Here is an 18224-nt window from a genome sequence, read left to right as displayed (position 1 = left end):
GGGGGAGGGCGGGGAAAGGGAGAGGAAGCGAGCGGGAGGGGGATGTGGTGCTCCGCGGCCGCCACCGCAGCTGCCGCTGCCTGCTCGGTGCCGCGTCTCGCCGGAGGCGGCTGCTGGAAGCCGCCGGAGCAGCTGTGGCGCTCTGCCATATTGTGTCTTCCCCTGCCCGTCCTTCGCCTCCCCGCTGCGGCGGCCGAGCTGACGGTGAGTCGCGGGCGGAGCGGTGCTCTCCGGGGCCCGCGCCGCCCGGCGTTCGCGCTCCCCGCCCCGGCCCGCGGCGCCGCTCCCGGGCGCGGAGGCAGCGCGTGCGGCCGGCGCCGGGCGTGGGGCGCGGAGGCGGCCGTCCCGTGACGCGCCCGGACATTTTTGTCCCGTGAGGAGCTGGCGCCGGCGCGGAGGTCTCCCTTGCGCGCGGCTTGAGTCGTGTGTGGGCTCCCGGGGCGTGTCGACTGCGGGGAGGGCGGCCCCGTGAGGAGTTGGGAGTTTTTCCTGAGAGGTAATGACCGCCCAGGAGCGGTGTCGCGCGGCGGAAACCGCGGCGAGGGGTGCAGGTCTCCGGGAAGGCTCGTGACGCTTAGGGCTCGACTCGGGGCGGGTCTGCTGTGAGGGGAAGTGCCCCAAGCCCCTCGGGAGGCTTTGCAGCGCCCCCTCCCCCGCCTGAGTGCGGCGACACTTGCCGGGCGTGGAGTCCTGGTCCGGCCCCAGGCGGACTGGCTGGGCCCGGCCAGGTAGTGCCCGGGGAGGCGCCGAGCGCGGTCGGGACTGAACTTTGAGCAGCGGGGCGGCGGGGCGCAGGGGTGGACAGGGGCGGGTTCCGGATGTGGGGTGGCCGACCCCGGCACCCTGCGGCCCCTCCTCCAGCGGGCGCCCTGGGGCCTCCGAGGGTGGCTGTCTTGCTGGGGTGGGAGTTAGTGTTTCAGCGCTGCAATATGGACACTTCCTGTTCGCCGCCGCTCTCGGGCCCGTGGGTGCCTCTGCCCTTCATTCCTCTCTCCTGGGAGGGTGAGAGGTCGTGAGGGCGTGTGGGAGGTCCGCAGCCTTCTGAGTTCGCCCCACCGCCGCAGCAGGGAGTCTGGAACCCGGGAGGACGGCGGGAGTCCGGGGAAAGCGGCCCATGTGCGTGCTTCTTCAGCCTCCTGTTTTACTCAACTCTACCCCCTTGCAGAATGCCTCTGTTTCCACCGCAGCTCGCGGGAGTTGGGGTATCTAATTCATTGGGGCACACTCTCGGGATCTTCTTGGACCTGATTTCTGCTTTAAAGTTTCTTTAAAACAGCCGCTGTACTTCGTTTTCTCCTTACAGGAAAAAGTCGTAGCGTACAAAGAAATGACACAGATTTTCTTTCTTCTACCCCAACTCTGAGGTTGGAGGAGGAAGTCGGTTATTTATTTCCAGGATAGTTTCTGCTGTTTCTCCTGTCTTCCTTGTGATTGTGACAGCCACGTGGCCGGCTGAGTGTAATAGAGTGCCCTAGCGCCGCTAGAGCTGAGGCGTCACTGGTAGCCAGGGGCTTTGTAACCGTGCGGTAGCTTTGCATCCAGATTTATTTTGGTATTTTTTCAGATGGGGAAGTGGAAAAAGCTGAACTGTTCATGTCTATCTCTGTTCCATTCGAATTGTGAGACGTTTCCTTGCAGTCCTTGTAAGGTGTATATTGACATTTTTGCCTTCCTCTGCCGTTTTGATGGTTCATCTTTAAAATCTCAGCAGTGTTAGGTACCACTAAGGAGTGATGGAGACTAGAGTGTTACATTATGGAGTTTCCTAACTCTGGGAAAAAATCTTTTGAATTTCAGAACCCTTAATGAGAGGTTCTAATGTAATCAGAAACAGTCACATTCTGGCGGATTTCTTTTTGATAGTTTTATAAAAATCTCAATTTTTTCTTTTTATATAAAAATTGTGACCTGAAAAGATATAAATATATTATCAGTGAAAATACTTGTTTGGGGATGAAATAAATACTCGTTCGATTTGTATGTGTGCACTTTCTTCAGCTTTTTTGGGGAAAAGTGTTAATAGTTAACATGTATGTTAACATGAACAGATTGTATTTTAAGGTAATGAAATTTAATTTTTAGAATATATCAAAATAAAAAGTCAAAGGATCAAAGCTAAAAAATCTAAACTTTTGGGGAGTTTGGAAATTTTTAGAATTTAAGTACATATACTCCTTCGTTATTAAATGCATCGTGTTTCCTTTTGTGAATGCTTTGATGGATTTGAATTATTTCTGTAACATTTTAATTTGAATCAGTTTTACTTGAAGAGTGCTAAATCACAGGAAACATTTAGAATGTGTAAAAGAACTGCGTAGTTATAGCAGCACCATTTATTAGAATTTTAATTACGCCATAACAGTGGTTCCCAATCAGTGAAATTAATAGATAAAAAGATTGGAGAGGCTTCAATGTGGAAAAGATAATTCAGTTGAGAAATGAGTACGTGTGCTGACCACTGAGAGCCATGCTTAGTTGAGACAGAAAAGTAAATGAGGTGACAAAGTACTTATATAAAGCAGGAAGCACAGAAAACATATGCTGGAACGTAACTACATTATTAGTTATGGGATCCAACTATCAAAGGAAACTAAAAAAGATCATCCCAACAGGACTTAGTCTGATTCTTATGGCAGCTTATTGCTTAGCTACTCATTGTATGTGTGTGTGTTGCTTTTAGATTGTTATTTTAGTAACTGGATTTTGTGTAAATGCAAAGATCCTCTAAAATATAGTTTTGAGGACCCAATGCTTTGCTGATTTTTTAGGGAAGAAAAAGAGGTTTAAGATTTGATCCCTATTTTCAGGTTGAAGAGACAAGATTAATACACGTGAAAAAAAGTTTACAGTGTGCGAGGATATAATTAGGAGTTAAATTGTATGATGCAGGCAGGTGCTATAAGAGTTAAGAAGAGGAGAAGGAAACTAGAGGGTTTGAGTAGGCAGGGGAGGCTTTTTGAAGAAAGTAAGGCTCTTCCTTTGTGAAGTCTAGCCTTCATGTTACTCCCATTAGATTAGTCTTTCTAAAGATTAAATCACTCTAATGACGCGAACTCCTTGTATCAAGAATGAATACCAAATTTCTTCTCAAGACTTTGCAAACTTTGGTCCCAGTCTTCTCCATCTTATCTTCCACTAACATACAGGAACTGTTCATTATTCACCACTTTTACATGGTATAACAATTTTGCTTCTTTTTACCTTTGCTGATGTAACATTTTTCTGTTGGAAGTGCACCTGCACACATCCTCTTAACTACTGAAGATCTACTCAATCTTGAGACTTGGCTGAAATCTTGGTTGCCCTGTGAACCTTAGAGTCACAGAATTTTAGACCTGCCTTCACCTCTCCAACTGAAAATTCTTTCCCTTCTCTGATAGCATATTTCTTTTGGGCAGTAGCATTCTATACTGCCTTGTTTTCATTTAATAAATATTTTTTGAGCACCTACTGTGTGCTAAGCACTGTTATAGGAACTGAGTGAATAAGACAAATTCCTGTATTCTTTGTTTGTTATGTTTTTAGGTTTTATCGGTCCAAGCAGGTTATAAAGTCTTTGACCGTGCAGAGGAGTCTTATTTTCTCAGATATATGTTATATGCTTAGTGAGTATTTGATTGTTTTCTGAGTAAAGGAAAGGCAAGACTTATGGTATGAGGTGGAGAGATGGATGGAAAGGTCTTTCTTTACAAGTGTAGGGTACAAAAGAATAACCAATTATGGATGGCCTTGAAAAATCACTTCTGAATTTAAATATGGTTTAGTACAAAAAAAATGACATTTGAGGTTGGGAATGATATGATAAAGTCCTTATTTGAGGAAGGTTCATTTGACAGCAGTGTGCAGGACTGATTATTAACTGTGGGAATGAAGAGGAATGGGAAGGAGAGAGATCTATTTGAAGAAAAAATTAGTAACTTTGAGAAGGAGGTTTGGAAGGGGAGCATCATCAAGAAGATGGTGAGTTTAGTTAGTTGAGTGTAGGGTGAGTGGGAGATAAGTAGGTGAATATGACCTTTAGTGACTAGAGATTAGAGGTGTGAGGTAATCCATTCAATATAGATGTGACAGCTAATGTTATGAATTTTTGTCATAGAGTTAATAATTGAAGTGTTGAAGGCTAAGACTGATGCTTTGGGAAACTAGAATTCAAGGTGTATTTGCTTTGGTCATATGTGACTTCATAATTAATACTATAGACTTGTTCAATGTCTATGGTATTGTTTTATTAATAACTTTATTTCCACTGTATGAGAATGCTATCTCTATCTTACCACCAAATATAAAGAGACCAAATCATCATTTGCTTCTAGTGGATTTTCATTTGTGTATTCCTTATTCCTTTACCCTAACTTTTTTCTATTTAAATAAACTTTTGATTTTAGAATAGTTTTACATTTACAGAAAAGTTGCAAGATGGTACACAGAGTATATACCTCACCCAGTGTTCCCTATTGTTAACTTCTTACGTTACTGTGGTACATTTATCACAACTAAGGAAACAAAATTGCTATAAACTACAAACTTTATTCAGATTTCAGTAATTTTCCCCTAGTGTCCTTTTTCTGTTCCAGAATTCCAGTTTCTCAGACTTTTCTTGTTTTTTGATGACTGACAGTTTTGACGAGTACTAGTCGAAAATTCTATGGAATGTCCCTCAGTTGAGATTTGTCTGATGTTTTCCTCCTGATTAGACTGAAGTCAGGGGTTTTAGGGAGGGACAAGAGGTGAAGTGCCATTCTCATCACGTGACATCAAGGGTACACACTAACAATATGATAAAATTGATGATGTTAACCTTGATCACCTGTTTGGGGTCTTTGTTCACTAGGTTTCACTCCCTCACCCTCCTGTACTCTCTTCTTTGGAAACGAGTTGTTAAGCACAGCCCACGCTCAACACCTTAACCTAATTTTGATTCACGTATTTTTTATTTCCCTCACCCTAATTTTCTTTTCCATAAATAAACATTTAAACTTAGACAGATATTGATCGAGCATCTACTGTATTTAAGCACTAAGAATATTGTGGTGAGCAAGAGACATTATTCCTACTCCTCTGGAGTCTGCCTGATATAAACATAAAGTAGAATTTATCCCCTCACCTACATAGGTCTTGAGTTCACTGACCGTTATAAACACAGTATTACTATAAGGCCTAAAAGGCTAAATAAAGCTCTTCACTTAAGTAGTCATTTAGAAGATACGCTGTTATCGTAAAGGTTAAATATACGTACCATAAAAATAACCTTTTTGCTACCAACACAGATAATGGAAAATTACTTTGATTCTCCCCAAGTAGATATGTATTACTGTTAAATCACCATGATAGTTAATTACCATTAATTATCTTCATATTTTATAAAATTTGCAGGTTGTGTAAGAAAATTCTTGGCTTCTTGATTGTATTGTCAAAGGTATTGGATACTTTTGACACTTAGAAGCTTTTTTTTCTGAGAAGTGGTTTGAAAGGTGTGTTGAGGAAAACATTGGGAAAAGAACAGAGACCCTGAGCTCTCTCCTTTATGAGAGGCAATGATTATTTATTTATGGAAAAGAAAATGAGGTTGAGGGAAATAAAGAACATTAATCAAAGTTTTGAAAGTGATAAACTTTTGAAGGGAAGTCACTTTATACTTAATAGAAGAGTCGAAAAGTGATGTCATTCTAACATTGGGAATGTTATTGGGAATATTAATAAAACTACATGAATTTTATTGGAGAATAAAGTTTGATAAACTAAAGACTTGTTGAATGAGAATTTCAATTTTTTTCTAGTTAACTGGGTTAACTACAAAGCACTTAATTTTGAACACTTTCTAAAATGTGTTAATACATTTACACCTTTCACACTTTTATTGTACAACCCACTGAGCATAATATAACATTTAAATTAGAATTTTAACACAAAGTTAATATAGTACTTTTGAGTTTTATTCGTAATTTTTAAGGTAGAGAATTGAGGAAATTAATAAACTTATATCCTTGTGGTTTGTTTCTTAAAAGAGGAAATACAGAAAAAAAGGGAAGAGATTTCTTGTAAATTAAAATTTTACTGTTCCTTTTGCCTGCCCCATGCCTTCGTCCAACTCCTCCCTCCTTAAAAATTCAGTCTATTTTTTATTTATTTATTTATTTTTGAGGAAGATTGGCCCTGTGCTAACATCTGTTGCCAATCTTCCTCTTTTTTTTCTTTTTTCTCCCCAAAGCCCCAGTACATAGTTGTGTATCATAGTTGTAGAGTTGTATGTGGGACGCTACCTCAGCATGGCTTGATGAGCAGTGCATCAGTCCATACCCAGGATCCAAATCTGCGAACCCCGGCCGCGAAGCAGAGTGTGAGAACTTAACTGCTATGCCGCCGGGCCGGCCCGGCCCAAAAGTTCAGTTTAAATGCTACCTCCTCTATGCTGTTTGAACAACATTTATTGATAATCATAGCAACAGTTACTACCATTTATTGAGTACCTACTGTGTTCTGGCATGGTTTTATACTAGACACATGAGTATATAATTTAATTTCTCATAACAACCCTGCAAGAAGTGTTTTATTCTTATGGATAAAGAAACAGATAATAGAAGTTATGTGCTGTGTATTTGAACGCAAGTCTGTCAGATTTAAAAATTCATATTCCTTGTACTGTGATCTGAAGCCCTTGAAAAATGGATATTTCCCAGGATGAGATGCTTGCATCTTGATCTGTTCCCTGGAAGGAGTAGGGAAGAATACAGGATAGGCAGAGGAAACTAATATTTATAGAATGCCTATTCTGAGGCAAGAATGCTACTACTTTATTGTTGTAGTGAGTTAAGTAAGTGGTGTTATTCTTTGGGACTCAAGGAGGTTAAGTCATTTGTCAAAGATTGCTTAAGTAAGTTGGTGGCTGATGGATCTGCTTGATTTTAAAGCCTCACACTTTCATTTTTCTAGTACAGAATCCTGCTATATTTATTCATTCATTCAAACATTTGCTTGCTAAATGGTCTGTGGTAAAGCATAAAAATGAATGTATTGAGGGGCTAGCCTGGTGGGGTAGTGGTTAAGTTTGCGGGCTCCGCTTCAGCGGCCTGGGGTTTTCAGGTTTGGATCCTGGGCACAGACCTATGCACCGCGTATCGAGCCATGCTGTGGCAACGTCCCATATAAAGTAGAGGAAGATGGGCATGGATGTTAGCCCAGGGCCAATCTTCTCAGCAAAAAGAGGAGGATGGGCAACAGATGTTAGCTCAGGGCTACTCTTCCTCAAAAAAAAAAAAAGAATGTAGTGAATTTTGCCTACAAAGATCTATATTCTAGTGCAATATTTCTTAAATAGATAATAGACTCAGTGTAGCAAATTGTGACCAGCATTTCTTTAAAAAAAAAATTGAATAGAAAATTTTATTGTGTTGTATGTGGTAAGGATAAAAGTGTTATTTCATTTAGTTTTCATTAAATATGTATATGTATTGTAGATCTCTATAAAAATGTATTTCTTGTTGGAGGATAGCATCAAAAATTTGAAAACTAATGATCTAGTGACAGAGATGGAAAGGTAAGCAAATAATTATGAATAATCACGAATAGCAAGTAAGTTCTATAATAGGATTCTATATAGGATGCTAAGGAAGCATGATGGAAAAAGCAGACAATTCAAGGAAGGCTCCCCGAGAGATGACTTCAAGCAGTTCTAACACATGGGGTAGAGAGCCTTAAATACATCTAAAAGCGTGAAGGGGTGAAAGAGCATAGTGTATTCAGGAAACTTGGGGTGGTGTGAAATAATGGCAAACAGGAGCCAGATATTTTAGGGAATTTGTAGGCCACTATACCAAAGATTTTGGATTTTATTAGGTCCATAGTTTTTCTGGAGTCTCATAGTGTTCTCTTGCTAAAGAGCAAATGCATTTATATATTTGATTCTATCATACAATCTAGAAACAATTTTAGGAATAGAAAATTTGACCATATGTTGTGCATGTAGTATAAAATGGTAACTATGAGCACAACTGTTGATTAAAATCAATCACAACCAAAAAACAGTTAAGTAGTTTTGAGGTGACTATCAAATGTTCTCTTCTACTTCTTGTTTTTTCATCTGCCTATTTCTAGTAGACTAATGGTAGTAGGTGCTAGATTTTTAAGATAACTTCGTAAGAGAGAAAGTTGTTTGTTTGCTTTTCCTTTAAGTTAGGAAGACAGCCATTATTCAGTTCTGAGGGCACGTAGGGGCCAGCTATTGGAATATTAATAGCAGACCCATTTCTCTAAGTCAGAGTTCACAAACTTTACCTACAGCTGTGTTTTGTTTGGCTTGTAATATTTTTTCATATTTGCCTTATTTGCTAATGTTTAAATATTGGTACATTTCACATGAAATATCTAGAGTTCTGTCATCTCTTGAAAAGTTGAACGTTGTGACAACGTTGGTTTCATGTTCCTACATGGCAATATTGGCTAGAGCTTATAAGTAGCTGCCTTCTTTTTGGCAGTCTCCATCATTCTCTATTGTCTTACACCAGACCAGCCTCACTCATTTGTTGCCTTTCTGGTCCTTGTAAGACATTTGAATTGCCTGCTATGTACTGTACTTTTCTATGAAGTGTTTAAAAAGGGAATTTTGGTGTTTGAAAGATCATTCTGCCAATATTGGGGAGGATAGATTGGAGGAATATGAGAAGGGTCTGGTTAGAATTTTAGTGCAATAAGGCAGATGAGATGCCCTTTTCTTCTTCTGAACCCATAGTACTTTGTACCTTTCTTAAAGCACTTACTGAGCATAGCTTTCCATTACAGTTATGTGTGTTACTTATTCCTTCAACTAAATTGTAAATACCTCATACATAATATGTGTTGGATAAATGCTTGTTGAATTTGATTATGTTTATTTTTAAGACTACTATGTTTGTCACAAAGATGAGTTTTCTTGGCAGTTTTAGAGTACTCTTTTTCTTTTTTTTTGGTGTGGAAGATTGGTCCTGAGCTAACACTTATTGCCAGTCTTCCTCTTTTTGCTGAGAAAGATTAGCCCTGAGCTAACATCTGTGCCCATCTTCCTCTATTTTGTATGTGAGACCCCACCACACATGGCTTGATGAGCTATGGGCGGTGCATAGGTCCACGCCCAGGATTTGTACCTGCGAACCCCCGGCCGCCAAAGCGGAGCGCAGAAACTTAACCACTGCGCCACCAGGCTTGCCCCTAGAGTACTCTTAACTGAAAAAAATCTTTTATACATTTTAAGTATTAGTTGCAATTTATTCTAAGAATGAGTAAATGTCAGATACTTTTTTTTTTTTATGTGGTGAGGAAGATCAGCCCTGAGCTAACATCCATGCTAATCCTCTTTTTGCTGAGGAAGACTGGCTCTGAGCTAACATCTATTGCCAATCCTTCTCCTTTTTTTCCCCCAAAGCCCCAGTAGATAGTTGTATGTCATAGTTGCACATCCTTCCAGTTGCTGTATGTGGGATGCAGCGTTGGCCGGAGAAGCGGTGCGTCGGTGCGCGCCTGGGATCCGAACCCCGGGCCGCCAGTAGCGGAGTGCGCGCACCCAACTGCCAAGCCACGGGGCCGGCCCTCAGATACTTTTAAAGCATGTATTACATATGAGAAACAGAAATTGTCTTTATAATAAGGCAGTAGACTTTTAATTCATTTTCATGTTTGCCAAACATCAGGACAAAACATTGTGTGAAAATTGGTCTCTTGGTTTGCCATGTAATTTTATTAAGTTGGTTTGAACATTATTCCAAAAGCTTTTCATTAGTGTTTTCTACTGATACCTAGAAGTAGTTTTAAATTAATGTCATCTGTAGTTTTTGTTCTTCCTAAATTCCTTTTTTATCCTTTATACTGAAAATAAAATGTAGATGCAGAAAACCACACAAAACAATGTGTGGCTTAGTGAATTATTTATAAGGCCAAGACCCATGTAGCCATCTTCCAGGTTAAGGAATAGAATGTTGCCAGCCACTTTAGAAGCCCTTCCATGTGCTTCTTCCCCAAAATAACTCCCTTCCTTCAAAAAATAACCACTATCCTGACTTTTTGAAAATTGCTTAATTAAGTTTCTTTTTGATTTTATTACCCAAGTATGTATCCCTAGACACTATAGTTAAGCCTGCTTGTACCCTCCCTCTCTCTCCATTTCTTTTTGATTATGTTTTCTTCCTTTCCACCTTCTGTTTCGCTTAAGGATTTATCTTACATGTGTTTTTTTCCTGTAATCCTTTAACTGAAGTCTTCATTTCTGAAACAATTATTCTTCTTTTACTTCAGATTCTTTCTTGAGCTGTCACTTTATTTCTGAGCTTTTGTAGTTTTGATATTTCTTCCTCTCCTCCTCCCCTCCTCCCCTCTTCCCGTCCTCCTCTCCTCCCCTCCTCCCCTCCTCCCTTCCTCTCCTCCTCCCTTCCTCCCCTCCCTCCCCTCCTCCCTTCCTCCCCTCCCTCCCCTCCTCCCCTCCTCCCCTCCCTCCCCTCCTCCCCTCCCTCCCCTCCCTCCCCTCCCTCCCCTCCTCCCCTCCCTCCCCTCCCTCCCCTCCTCCCCTCCCTCCCCTCCTCCCCTCCTCCCCTTCCTCCCCTCCTCCCCTCCTCCCTTCTTCCTCTTCTCCCCTTCCCCTCCTCCCCTCCTCCCTTCCTCCTTTCCTCCCATTCCCCCTCCTCCCCTCCTCCCCCCTTCCTCCCTTCCCTTCCTTCCCTTCCCTTCCTTCCTTTCCTTTTCTTTTTTCTTTCTCCTTCCTTCCTCCCTCCTTGCCCTTCTTTCCTTCCCTCCTTCTCTTCCTTTCCTTCCCTTCCCTCCCTTCCCTTCCTCCTTCCTTCTTCCCTCCTTCCCTTCCCTTTCTCCTTCCTTCCTTCCTCCCTTCCTCCCATTTTTTAAGCTCATTTTGAAATAGAGGCTCATCTTTCCCCCCCCCCCCCAAAGCCCCAGTAGATAGTTGTGTGTCATAGCTGCACATCCTTCTAGTTGCTGTATGTGGGACACGGCCTCAGCATGGCCGGAGAAGCGGTGCGTCGGTGTGCGCCCGGGATCCGAACCCTGGGCCCCCAGTAGCGGAGCACGCGCACTTAACTGCTAAGCCACGGGGCCGGCCCAAAGTTCATCTTTATCTATCCTGTGAGCATCTCTTTCTGGCAGGCTTTCATTGTCTGCAGGATGTTATTTTATTCCCCTTTTTTTCTTTTATTTATTTCTTTAAATATTTTTGTTATTGTGGTAAGAACACTTAACATGAGATCTCCCTCTTAACAAATTAAGTGTATAAAACAGTATCGTTAACTATAGGCACTATGTTGTACAGCAGATCTCTAGAACTTACTCATCTTGCATAGTGGAAACTTTATACCCATAGAACAACTCCCATTTCCTCCTCTCCCTTTCTTCTGAGTTTGACTATTTTCCTGTTTCTTTTTTCTTATTGTAACTTTGTATGATATTCAACCTCAATACTTTTACTCCTTTCTTAATATGAAACTAGTTTTCTTGAACTTCTAGGAGAAGGCTTGGTTCAGATAGATCTTTTAACTTTATGAGTTCTGTTGTTTTTGTGCATCATTAAAAAAATGGTGGATAGCTTGCTGCGATTTCCTGGCTCTGTTCTACTCTGGCACTTCTATCAGGACCTTCTCTTTCCTTCATCTTGTTTGTTCCTATCCTGCTCAATTTTGTTTCCATTACCAGGACTTTCTCTTAAGTGTAGGATCTGTCTTGGAAGAGAGCCCCAGGTGTGTTTCAAGAGCTCTAAAGAACTAGACTGCTCCAGGCCTATAGGCATTACTGTGGACCCCTTGCACTTACCCACTTTTGGAGTAGTTTCAGCTTCTCACAAACTGTCTCTCAGTGATTTCCAGTGAATACCTGTTGGCTGTTTTGTGCCTCTGTTCTCAGGTCCTTCAGATACCTCATTGCTTCCCTCTGCTTTCTCTCACTTAGACACTGATAGAAAAGTCTGTTGCTGTTAATGGTTTCTTTCAGTCCTCTGTATTTTGGGGCTTGTGGGGAGACTTTGTCAAATAGTTTTGTTGTAGATGTTACCCAGGGGTTTTTGCATTTGCTCTCTAGTTGCTCTGTTTTTATGTGAAGATTCACGAGGAATAAAAAATTTGCTGCCACCACAGCTTCCATCTTCCCATAATCCTCTTCCTCATAATTGTAAGTTTGGGAGTCCTCATATCTTTTTTTCAAAAAGTGTTGGCAAAAAACTTTCGTTTCTTCTGAAATTACTGCCACTTAATGGTGTCCACTGATTTTACATGTCGTAGCGCTCTGAACCTGTTGTTTTGCCCTGATTATTTCTTCTTAGTTGAGAGAGCATTTAAAAATCTCTTCAAGATCCTTTGGGAAATTGTGCAAGGGTCATGGGATTATCTTTCTGTTGCAAATACACAAGTGTTAGTGCCTTGACATTTAATGCTTTAGCTTTTTCCAATATTTAAAAGCTAACCTGCATTATGTATACCTAGGGCTGTTCTTACATTACGGAAAAGACTTGGGTTTATTAGCTTAATATTGATTGGTTAGGGTTTTGAGAACTTGTTTGTTGATTTTCCTTTATATAAAGATAATAATTCAGAAATATGAAATAATCAGAAAGCTTAAAGGGAAATTCTCTTGATATTTAGAAGAACAAAAATATTTAAATAATTTGTACAAGGTGAAGATACTTATTTAACAAATATCAAATGTTTACCATGTGTTAGGAATCAGATGTAAGTAAATAATTGCAGTGTGAGGCATACCCTTCTAGACGTAGATTCAAGAGTACTGTGGGAACACAGAGTAGGAACTAACTTTCCCCAAGGAGTGGGATTGGGCGAGGTGGATTTTATAGTCACAATGGTGTATCAGTACCGTTAATAAACTCATTATTTCTATTTGTTTCTGTAAACTTTTCCATTAGTAGTGCTTTATACAAATAGGTTTACTGTAGACTTCCTTTAATTACTACTTCAAAATAGCATATTGTTCAGATGGAATTAAAATAATTAATGTTTAAAAAGTTATGTTTTGTGATAATGCTATTTTCCAAACACTTCTTAGGTGGAGAACTGAAATTTAGGAAGTGAAAACATCACAAAGCAGAATGGAAAACACAGTGTCTAGCATAGTATTCTGTACTTGAATGTTAATTGCTTAGTAAATTTTTTTTAATGAGTATCATATTTCACCCTTCAACTTTTTGTTCCATATAGTTTGATAAAAATATCTCTCTTGTTTAGTTGAAAAAACTTAACAATATGGTATAATTTGGGTATAATTTTCTCTTTGCGTTTCTAATCTGGTTGGCAACAAATTAAAGCCTGGTTGTACTTGCTTGAAGTACTCTGCTTAGGGGTGTTGTGTCCATTGTCTTTTATTCTCCTTTCCTGGTTTTTTATTTAGTCTGGATTAAGTACTTTATAAGGTATGGAACTTTAGTGTTTATAAAATGATTTCATGTCTGTTGTTTCTTTTGAGCTATTGACACAAAAACTACAGTAAAAAGAGGACATATAAATGCAATTGGAACATAGTAGGAGAGAGAAAAAAATCCCTGAAAGAAGTTCAGGTGGGAATTACGTGGGGGAAACTGTCATTAAATTAGGCCTTAAATGGGCTGGCCCCGTGGGTTAGCGGTTAAGTGCGCGAGCTCCGCTGCTGGCGGCCGCGGTTTGGATCCTGGGCGCGCACCGATGCACCGCTTCTCCGGCCATGCTGAGGCCGTGTCCCACATACAACAACTAGAAGGATGTGCAGCTATGACATACAACTATCTACTGGGGCTTTGGGGGAAAAAAATAAATAAATAAAATTATAAAAAAAAAATTAGGCCTTAAATATTAGGGTTTTGGCTAAATGGTGGTAGGGAGAGTAGAAGTCCAGAGCAAGCATATAAATAGAGAAATATATGGGAAGTATTTGAACAGGATTAGTCTGGTTTGGACTAACTTCAAGTAGAGGAGCATTAGTTTGAGGATGTAGATCTTGAATCAGGTGTGTTGATGATAGAATGTATTTTCTTTTCAGTCTTTCTTTTGTGTACTTATGAAGCAGTCTAGGCAGGATGGCAGCTAGCATAGTAGAGAAGAGTGTGAGCTCTGGAGCATCTCAAACTCAGCAGGTCAAAACAAAAACACAAAAAAACTCACCACAAACATTGATCTACCTCCAAGAAGAAAAATGCCATTTTCTCTTTCAATATTCTCTGTATTACCAAATGGAACTAACATCCACTCAGATGCTGATTGTGTGTACTAGAAGTGACAACTAGACTACTTAGCTGTATATAGCTGCAGTCAGTGTGGCTACTTAGAATTCAGGTTATATTCCATGTAAGTTTATTTAAAAACTTGAATGTTTATTAGGGTGTTACTTTCTAAAATGCTCTGGAGATAGTTTATTTAATAACGTAAATATCTTTAATAATTTTTAGCATAAATATATTTTACTTCAGTAAGTGTACATATAGGGTTTGTTTAGTCTTGTTGAAAGTGGACTTAATTCTGTGTTAAATTAATCATACTTTTGTGTTGTTTTAGAAGTGCATATAAAATCAGTATATTAAATAAACCAGTATAGAGTCCTAAGTTTTACTCTTGCTTTCTAAATTTCACACTGGGGGCTATTAGTAAGATAAGATAGCATTTTCTGCCTTTATTGAATGTATTTCTGATTATGAATGTACTTTTAAAAGATGTTCATTTTCAGTGCAACATTTTTATTGGCTGTAGGAGATTTACTGCATGGCTGGCTAATTATGGCTTATCTTCAAGGCACTGAAAATCAAATTACACATAAATAAATTTTGAAGACAAAGAATACCGCCGGTTGTATTCAAATGCCAACAAAATTTACATTTGTACTTTAGGACATTAGATCTGTTGACTTTCAGGTTTCTGTAACCTTGTTCCTTTCAGCATTACTTTTCAAGTGCAGTATAGGCCTGTCAAAGAACCAAAGCGCTGGTTGGCTAACTGGTCACTGTATGGTTGGTAGCACAGGTGATATTACTTCTAATTCTAGATGGTAAGGATGTTTCCCTCCATTAGTGGTTATATTTGTTTTTTAATTTCTGTGCTGTCAGTTTTTTTCAGCCTTTAACATATTTTGTTCAGACACCACACAGATTGCAACGCCAAAGGTTGAGAAGATGGATTTTCTAAGTTAGAATTACTCTGAGAGCTAGTAGTGCTTCTTTTTTATCACTGCGTTTAATAACATTTAAGGTGAATTAGTGCTAGGTTTTAGATACCAATAGAAATTTACAAATTATTTTGCGTTCAATTTTTTTTTAAACACATATATAGAAATAGCCATTTTTAGGGGCAGGCCCCATGGCTTAGTGCTTAAGTGCGCGTGCTCTGCTTCTGGCGGTCCCGGTTCGGGTCCCGGGCGTGCACCAACGCATCGCTTGCCAGGCCATGCTGTGGCGGCATCCCATATAAAGTGGAGGAAGATAGGCATGGATGTTAGCTCAGGGCCAGTCTTCCTTAGCAAAAAGAGGAGGATTGGCATGGATGTTAGCTCAGGGCTGACATTCCTCACAAAAAAAAAAAAAAAGAAATAGCCATTTTTCTTCTCAGAGAAAACAGTTTTCACTCAATTTATATCTTTTGTGGTACTGCTTTTTGAAATCAGTATTTCTTTGTGTGAAAGGCAGGGTTATGTGCTAGGGATTCCTTGTAAAGGAAAGTATTTGGTCTTTATACAGAAAATATCAGGTTTGTTTACTGGTTAGAAGCAAATGTGTTTTATTTTTTTTTATTTGTACAGCTATTGCTTCATTTTAACTTCCCCAAGAAACTGAAGAACAACTAAGACATTTTTTTGGAGACAAATGCTGCAACACTGTGTGGGGGAACTCTATATACTGTGTACAAATATCACAAAATTATTTAGATAGAAGTGGCATTTAAACCATGGTTTATACAGTGTATCTGGGCAAGTTAGAGTAGGAGAAAAGTGGATTCAGTGGAAGGTTACCACAACAGAATTTTTCCTGCAGATTTTTGTGTTTTCTGCTTTTAGCATGAGTTGGAGAAAAGTTTTTCCCACTCAATTTTATTTCTTTTTTTACCCCCATTGAAAAACAGTTTTCCTATGAGACAAATCTTTGACCCTTTTGTATTCTGCTCCCCCCCCCCCCCGCCCCCTTTCTCTACTGGAAAATGCAGCTGCACACATTTTTTGTTTAGAGACAATGGATCACATGCTGTGTCACCTAAATCTATGACCAAGAGGCAATTTTATCCCTAAGAGACCATAATGCTTCAGTTGTCCTGGATACATGACATCATGTAGCATTATAATCAAACATATGTCTTTTTGCAGTACATTTGGAGTTTGAATCTACCCTCTAATCTCAATACTGGATTTTATGGTATGGGCAGTATTTATAACAGAGAATCTTAATCAAAACAAAGAATGTATTGTTAATTCAATAGGAAAAGTTTTGAGTTCCTTCTCTTTATATGTCTTATTTATTTTCTTACCGGAGGGTTACCAAAGTTATTGGATATTTTGAGTCGACAGAATATCTTTAAAGTTATTGTTAGGTGTCTTACACAGTGCCTTGCAAATAGTATGTGCTCAGTAAACTTTATTTTTGCTACCAATGTGGTTAACAAGGAGAAAATTGTTTTCCTTTTTAAAAATGAAGGCTCTAAGATTTAGAAAATAATTAGCATCTGTAAACTGCTAAAATATTTTATGTTGAGCTTATTATAAATCTAGGAAATATAATGCTGTGGCTTCCAGTCTTGAGAACTGGTATCTTATTATAATTAACTAATAGAAATAGTTCATTCCTAAGGAGAATGGAGGTGAGGAAAAGGAAATTGAATGGAAGTTTTTTTTATTATGTAATATATCTTAATCAGAGACAATGCTTAATTTACAGTAAAAAACTGAGGTAATTGCCGGGCAGTTCTAATAAAAGTCACAAACATTTTGGATTTCTATGCTGTGCCCTAGCTCTGTAGATTTTTTTTTTTTTCATGAGAAACATTGTTTAGTGATTTGAACTAAGTGAATGACTATTTCCCTTTGCAAACTAGGGTTGTCTTAGCCCAAGTCAGATGGTTTTTTATATTGGTTACTTTAAGTAATTGAATGGGAAAGCCACAATTCTGAGATGGGGCCTACTGTCTGGTTGCTCTTTTGGCATTTGTAAGATTGTGTGATTTACTGATGACATGAAGTGTTGGTGGGAGGTAAAATGGCAAGTCAATAAAAATGAAGTTTCCAAATGTCTTAAGTCCACATAAAAAGACAGAATTACAAATTGTAAATGCGTTTAATTAAATATAACCAAAAAAATCATATTCATTTGTCACATGCTTCAGAAATTCAGATGTTTAAAGTAGTTATAATGAGACTGATTTTTAACTAAGAAGCTAGAATAGTAGGGTAAAAATGATGTGAAACAACTTTCTCTGTAGGTCAGATGCTGCCATATAGTTCATGGTTAATTATCCTTTGCCTTAAGCATAGAACTGACTACAAGTATTCTTCAGAGCCTCTCGGTGCAGTTGCTCAAGTGTTGGTTTCAACTTCTTTCCAGTTCTAGTAGAACATAACAGATGGCATGGTTCCTTTTGACTCCAGTGTAGTAAAAACTTTTTAGAAACAGCAAAATTGATTTTCCTCATTACCTGAAAAGGGTAATGAGGAAAGAAATATTCAGTGATTGGCTCGGGGTACAAGGAAAAAATAAATAGGAATAAATTTGCTTTGGGATATCAAGAATTGACTATCATATTTTATTTTGATCTGTGCCTTTTTTCAGTGCTATTTTTTATTTCCTAATAAGAATTCCTAGACAATGTAATGGATTAAATATAAATTTTTAACAATTAAAAAATTATCTCACAAACAATAACTTATAGATTTAGGGCTCTAAGAACTATAATATAGGTAAGATTAAAACCTAATTAAAATTGAGAAATGTAGCATGAAGAAATTCAATAATATAATTTGAGAAACATTTTTTAAAAGTATTAATAAAACATCATTACTAGACCTGAGTTAATTGGAATGATTTCTTATTTGCTGTGGATCTATTTTACGTACCGAAGTATACACTAAAAAACTTTTATATTCATGAGAATTGCTGAACTGAGAGCCTGATTTTTTTGGGTCAGTAATTTTATATTGATGAACCCATATTTTTAAAGTACTGTAGATAATATGCTGAAATTCACAATATAAGTAAAATCTTGAAAGTAGAGAAGAAATTATTATTTTGAATATTTTAACTTGATAAG

The 18224-nt window shown here is 39.0% G+C and overlaps 1 protein-coding gene across 3 annotated transcripts in view; it reads left to right on the top strand.

Annotated features, from left to right (window-relative positions):
- The window catches only part of FOXN2 (forkhead box N2), a 57132-nt gene that overhangs the window by 203 nt on the left and 38705 nt on the right, over positions 1-18224 (top strand). Inside the window, exon 1 of one of the 3 annotated variants that reach the window (XM_058551280.1) lies at positions 68-204. The exons of 1 other annotated variant lie outside the window; for it this stretch is intronic. The gene's annotated coding sequence lies outside the window, so the exon portion shown is untranslated. Of the gene's footprint in view, positions 1-67; positions 205-393; positions 497-18224 lie in introns of those variants that run through there. One more of the 3 variants, XM_058551281.1, reaches the window with a different exon arrangement.

The sequence above is a fragment of the Diceros bicornis genome, chromosome 12 (genome assembly GCF_020826845.1).
Source record: "Diceros bicornis minor isolate mBicDic1 chromosome 12, mDicBic1.mat.cur, whole genome shotgun sequence".
NCBI classification, from domain to species: Eukaryota; Metazoa; Chordata; class Mammalia; order Perissodactyla; family Rhinocerotidae; genus Diceros; species Diceros bicornis.
This window is presented reverse-complemented; position numbering and strand designations above follow the sequence as displayed.